The sequence below is a fragment of the Thalia democratica genome, chromosome 1 (assembly GCF_965202585.1).
Source record: "Thalia democratica chromosome 1, ktThaDemo2.hap1.1, whole genome shotgun sequence".
Taxonomy (NCBI): Eukaryota; Metazoa; Chordata; class Thaliacea; order Salpida; family Salpidae; genus Thalia; species Thalia democratica.
The window spans coordinates 87,829,999-87,837,035 of record NC_139165.1 but is presented as its reverse complement, the minus strand read 5'-3'; the positions used below and the strand labels follow the sequence as shown (position 1 = coordinate 87,837,035).

Below are 7,037 nucleotides of genomic sequence, written 5' to 3'. Positions count from 1 at the left end.
CAGTGACCGAAAGATGACCTTAAAGCTTTTTTACTGCCCGGAGCCACCCTGAGTTTTTAAATATTAACAAAAGTTATCGTATTTTTATAAATTAATAAAATCTAAATTCAGGAAAACTAGTTATAAAATACAAAATAATGAAAACAATATAACTAAAAATCATTTAAAGTATAGGAAAAATTTGTCCTGAGCTTATTTTAAAAACCTATAACTACCGGAGTGAGTTTTATGAAAACAACAACAAAACTAACTAAATTAAAAAACAAAATTCAAAATAACCTGGGTTTTCCGGAGTAAAACTGAAATTTAAAAAAAATTCTAATAATTTTGAGTGTATGGCAACTCTAATAATGCTTTATTTTCGTCAATTTAAAAGTAGAGTTAATATTGTGTGTATATTTTTGCCGGATAACCAATAGTGATTTAAAAACTTTAAGGCTTTTTATTTTCTTTTAGGTTTTCTAGTGGTTTTCTAGGTTTTATACAAGCAAATATTTTTGTCCTATTTAATAGAATATCTAACTAAAGATGAAAAATAAGCAAGACCAAAATCAAACTAGCCAGAGTTTGTTCTGAGTAGCAAATATTTTCCAACATTTCTTATATTCTTAAAAGTTTTTTAGATTACAAGTTATTTTCTCATTTCTATTCACAATTTTGAATTAGGTTGAAAAGAGACTTAAATTTATTAAAAAAAAAAAATATGTTTAATAACAAAAAACTACAGGTTTTAAATATAAGTCTGCTACTGTACTGGATTAAAACCAAATAAGGTCTTTTATTATAAACTTTCATCAAAGTGCTACGATTGTTACAAAATAAAGAAAATTTAAACTTATATAACCTTATAATTGCATCAGAAATTAGTTAATCAAGCAAAACACAAAACTAAAATTTAATTAAAATTTTAAATAAACATAAATATACATAACATAAGAGCAATAATTATTTAAATAAAAATAATAATCAATCAAATTCCCCTGCTTACATAGCTTTGTTTTTTTTTAATCAGGGATTCGAAGAATGGGTGGTATTTTAGTAAGTCGGGGAGCAATAACAAGTTAAGTGGCGGAATGAGTGGGGGAACGTTTTTAGAATTTTGTGCCGTCATGAAACTTTGAAACTTAAACTAGATATTCTTGAGTTTCAGATGAAGAGCAAAAAAAGTCTTTATTGAGTAGTCTTGTTGTGGAAGGCCATAGCCTTTTTAATTTCTTTAAAGAAGGCAATTTAAAAAAAGTTTAGGAATTCCTGATTAAATGAGTGTATTTGGCTTCAATTTTTTCTATCTCTGTTACCCCTATACATTACACGTCGTTGGATTTTATTTTTTGATTATTATTTTTGATAAAATTAGGATTGAAATCTCTAGAATATTCTTTATCGGAGTTTGATTTTATTAAAAACAAATATAAGGTTTTTTTCAATCAATTTTACAGTTTTTCCTGCAACAAATATTAGTTAAGAGGAAATAAAATTGAAAAAAGAATGTATACAACTACAGTCAGTGGCATAGTTCATTTTTTTAAAGAGCAAAGAGAATGTAAAAGAAGTTACTGCAGGATGTGGTATCGTGTTGGAAGGTGGAATTTTTTCTGAAAAGATTTAAGTAAACTGAAAAGTTTAGATTTAATTTAACTTTTTAACTAAACTGAATAGTTTAGATTTAACTAAACTGAAAAGATTTAACTTGAATACTGTAAGTATTAGTAAAAATCAACGAAATTCCAATAAAAAACATAAGAAAAAAAAAAATTACTGATTCTTTTATTTTAATATTTATGTTAATACTTATTTTTACTTAAATAAGCCTTTTCTTTCAGTATATTATTTATTAATTTTTGTTAATTTGGTACAAATGTGTTATTTTCATATAAAAATGCTTCGGGAAAATAAAGTATCTGGTTGTACTTTTTATAAATGTGCAACTACTACTTCTTTATTGTATATACTAAGTATTTAGCCTTTTATATTAAACAAAAAAGTTCAAACTTATTAGTTAGTTCTTTATAAATTTAACTTTGTTTAATTGTTTATGTTTATTTATCTTAAGCTGTTAAATATATTTTTTTTATTTAGTGTGTCCTTTAGCATGTTTAAGTGTACTTTTAAGAATACTAAAGTAAACTAGTTTAAAATTCTTAGTTTTGTATTGATTTTTCAAGCTTTCCTGAAACTTCCCAAAATATTTTTTTTTTAATATAAAATAAAAAAAACTTTTTAAAGTCTAGAAAAGTTAAGTTTATAAAGAAAATTAGTTATATTGTATCAAATTAAATCAATTTTTTAAAGTTTTTAAACAAAACAGAACTTCAAACAAGTAAAAATCATTCAAGATTTAGAAATAAAGTGGACTAAGATTATACTAAAATCATTAAAAATTCCACATTTAAAAAATATATAAAATGGCTTGAGGAATCAGAGTCAACTTAAAACTAAAAATAATTCAAAATATTCTGAGTTATCCAGAGTATCCTGAGTGTGTGCAAACCCTGTTTAAAAGAAAAAAAAGGATGAGTGAGTTAAAAATAATAAATAGTTTTTTTTAAGTTAACCTAGAAGAATTCTACAACAATACTTAAAACACAGATTTAATATGTGTTTTTAATTGCAACTGAACAAATTATAAAATTGAAAAGTTCATACCTTTATACTTAATTTTAAACTTATACATGATTAGTCATTTTTATACCCTTTGAAAAGAAAAATGCTTTATACTGTAAAAACTCCCTTTCCAATCAACACTTTATTTGAATTCGCGGCTCAATTAACTATTTGTACTTTTAAATTTTAGTCAGCTACCTACAGATAGCGTATAACTAAGTTAATAAATTTTTTCTTTAAATTTAGCATATAAAGACTTAAAGAAAATAATAAAACATTATAAACTCTTTTCTGTTATTCAGTTATATAAACTATAAGTAAGATTTGGTATATTATATGTTTTTTTTTTAATAGTTTCTTTTAAAGCAGAATATTGTTGAATACGACGAAAAAAATCTGACCTCTTACAATTCCGTAAATGTCTGGAAAAAAAAATAGCTATTTTAAGAACAGAAAAAAGTTTGTTTTATATGAAGTTGTAATCTTATTTAAAACTAAAATAATACTAAGTATTTAAATCACAAACTGTACAGTCTTTGAAAATAATTATAATTATTCTGTTAAAATTAGGATTATAATTATTACCGTTTTTTAACCACTGTCAAGCATATAAGTTAACTATTTGTTTAGACAGTAAACTGATAATTTTTAGTAGAGAACAAGTATTATTTCACTATCTATTCTAACTTTCTAGAGTTGAATTCTGAGTTGAATAAAATTGCGTTTTTTGTCACAAGTATTTTCATTTGTAAAAAAACATTTTTTCTTAATTACAAAAAATTTAGAAGTACAGCTAGAAATGATCATTACGTACTTCTCAATAACAGCAACTAAAGTTCATTTCAAAAACTGTTCTATACATAGAGTTATTCAATTTAAATTTAATGATGAATACTTTTTTTAAGAAAAGTTTTCAGTTATTGACGACTAATAAATTAATAATAATATCTGAAACACTATTTGCAGATTATACATAGAATATTTATTTTGTTAACGTTGTAGATTTACCTGTAATTATTTATCAACTTATAAGATTTATTTTTTACTTAAAAAAATTAAATTTAAAACATTTTTCAAATTTGTGTGTCGAATAACAATTTTCAAAAGTACTATTTTAAAATTGATAAAAAAGTTAATAGGTGTTTTTAAATGTCATAAAAATGGAATTAAGTTTATATAAATATTTAAACTAAAACAAAACATAATTATTTGTTTGAAACAGTTGTTACGGTAACAATGTTTCTAAAAAAAGTTCATCAGTCACTATATAGTGTAATAATGTTTAAAGTATAAATGTGAAAGTAATTCTAAAAAACCTTAAATTATTTTTTTTCATAACATCTAATTTAAACAATAACAAAACATTTTGAACAATTAATTTTTTAAACCTGAAACGAGCTTTTTGTGGGAACTTTTTAACTTTTAGTTAATGTAATAATACAGACAATTGCAATCAAATTTTAATATGATAGTTTATAAAACGTCGTTTGGTTTAAAATTATTACAAATTTTTTAGTTTAGTATTAGTTCAATACAGTTTTGAAAGCCATTAAATACAATGTTTTACTCTGAATTCTTAGTAGAGAAATTTGTTATTAAATTAAAACGAGTTTCGTTTAAAATGTTTCATTATTGAAACATTAATATATTTCAACATTTATAAAAGTTGATTTTTTTTGAAACATTAAAATAAAAAATGTTCCCAGACCGGGAATCGAACCCGGGCCGCGTGGGTGAGATCAACGAATCCTAACCACTAGACCACCTGGGAAGGCATCTGAGAACAAGTTTTAAAAATTATATACTTACACCTAAGTAAACATCTATATATTGTGCGTGCTAAAGTGTTTAAGAGAAAAGTATATAACATTCCTTGTCTGTAGCTTGTCGTCGATGTAACAAATACTTAACAGTTTTATGTAACTAATCTAAGTTTTTGTTCATTAGCAAAGTTTTATTTTTAAACTTTGTTTTGCTACTTATTTTTTTATTGCAGAAATAATTAAAACGCTTTAATACAAAAACAACCTCGAAGTTTTGCAGAAACTATTTAGACTCATGTGCGAAAATAAACGTTTAAATAAAATGTTTTATTAATCTTGTATTTTTCAAACTTTAAATTTTTTTGTTGCACATTATGTAAAAATAAATGTGTATTAATTTATAAGGTTTCGAAAAATTAAAACTAACTCTAAAACTTATTTGAATGTTAAGTTTAAAGCTTTTTCAGACTGTCTTGACTAAAAAAAAGTACATTAATCAAAAATTAATGTTTATAAATTTTCAAATTTAAAGTGATGGTTATATTAAAATAACTTTTATTTAAAAACTCAACATAAAGACTAGAATATATTTACATTAAACAGTATACATTTATATCGATATATATATATATATATTTACGTTATACTTTGCTAAGTATTTATACAAGGTGAATAAATTAAAAAGAAAAGGAACAATACTTTAATTGAGCATGGTGCTTCAAACTTTATTTATTTTAAGTAGAACTATGTACTTAAACTATTACTACAGAAACAAACAAATTAAAAAAAAAAATAATGACGTGATTTTTAATTTGTCCAAAGTGTATAAATGCATAAAATAAAAAAATACTTTAACTCAACTACAAAAATTATGAACATTTAATAATTGCCACAATATTTTAAATTTGTTGAAGTTTTCGAATTTTTGATGCAGTTTGTTGATGAATATTTTCTTAATTCTAAAGTTTTCCTGAATATATATATACAGAAAATAAAACTTGATCAACTAATTCAATATTCACTGAACCCACTAAAAAATATTTTAAATAATTTTTTACAAACTTTAACAAATATAAAAAACAGTATAGTTGTTTTATTTAGGCTTTTGCATATAATTATAAGCTGTTTAAACTAGAAAATAATTAATTGTAAAAACATTATTTAACAGAAAAAACAAAGTATGATGAAGTTTTGTACGAGAAGCAAAATAGTGCGAAAAAAAAACTTAGTTCGAAACTAACAACTAAAATATTATTATTTTTTAAATTAATAAACTTTAAGAATTCTATTAAGTATGTTGGCAAGAAAATTCTCTTTACACGTTTAAGTTCATATAATATATTTAACTCTTATATATATAAAAAAAATTACTAAGATAATTTTACAAATTATAAGCGTAAGCAAGATTCACTCAATCTATTAAAAATGCATATAAAGTTTAAAAGAAAAAAGTTATAAGATTGATAAAAAAAAGCATATATCACATTAGTTTTCTGACTTCATTTCAATAGAAATACAATTTATTTTTTTATTGTTAGCAATGATCAAAATAATTTAACTAATTTTATAATGAGCTTTATTGGACCTATAAACAAATTTTTACTAAAATTATGTTTTGTAACCATTTTTACGTAGTGAACTCTAGGATTTATTTTTTTTTTAATAAATAAAATATACATCGTAACCTAATTTAAAACAAAACAGGTCCTACCGAGACTTGAACTCGGATCACAGGATTCAGAGTCCTGTGTGCTAACCATTACACCATAGGACCACACGTCAAGCATATAAGTAGTGCGTTTATAAATTTTTAGCACTAAATACTATAAATAAATATTTAGTGTAGCTTGGTAGATGCGAGAGAACGTGAGAAAGTAAATCGTAAGTTTGTCGTTTGGTACAAACTGTTTTCACTTTCAATCAGCGAAAATCACTTTTTGAATTAAATTTAAAGTGTTTTCTGCAACAAAATTGTATTTGGTTACGTATTTTATTCTATGTTTTGATTTTATAAGTAGATTTTGTAGACTATTTTCCTTTAAATATAAATAAATGATGATAATTTAAATAATAATTTTAGTTAATTTATAGTTTGGAGGTATAGAAATATAATAAAGTATATTGTATTAAAAAAAATATTTTAATCTTAACATTATTTTTCAAGACTAATTGTTTTCTTACCTTTGAGGCTAAAATTAAAAGCAGTAAGCCTAAATATAATACTAAAAATGATTATTAGGAAACAAATTAAAACTTTAATAATTAGTAGATAATTCAAGTTTTTAGTACAAATTTTTTATTTTAGTTTATAAATTTCAAATAACCCTCTTTTATTTTAATTTTGAGAAAGAATTTAATCTGTTTCAATTTTTGTTTATCTTATAAAATGCTATTATAAATAACAACTTTTTATAAAACGCATGTAACAAATTGTTTACTGATACTACAAATATATGATTTTCTACAAAAAAATTCAGAAATATTGAGTAATAGACTACCGAAGTACGAAAACAGTTGTTTATAAACTATTTCTAAATAGTGCTTTGTAAAAAAGCTAAACAAAATAAAGAAAAAATAAAATTATGTTTAAAAAACTTTGAGGTTTAAATGTTATGTTGTTAAAAAATCAAATCGGACTTTAAAGTAAATAGCCATAAAATGTTAAAAAAA

General features: G+C 22.8%; 2 non-coding genes across 2 annotated transcripts; both read right to left on the bottom strand.

The window, feature by feature from the left end:
* Nucleotides 1-4,303: 4,303 nt before the first annotated feature.
* Nucleotides 4,304-4,375, bottom strand: Trnae-cuc (transfer RNA glutamic acid (anticodon CUC)). Its single transcript has one exon. It is a non-coding gene; the product is annotated as a tRNA-Glu (tRNA).
* Nucleotides 4,376-6,069: 1,694 nt separating this feature from the next.
* Trnaq-cug (transfer RNA glutamine (anticodon CUG)) lies at nucleotides 6,070-6,141 on the bottom strand. Its single transcript has one exon. It is a non-coding gene; the product is annotated as a tRNA-Gln (tRNA).
* Between the last annotated feature and the right edge of the window lie 896 nt (nucleotides 6,142-7,037).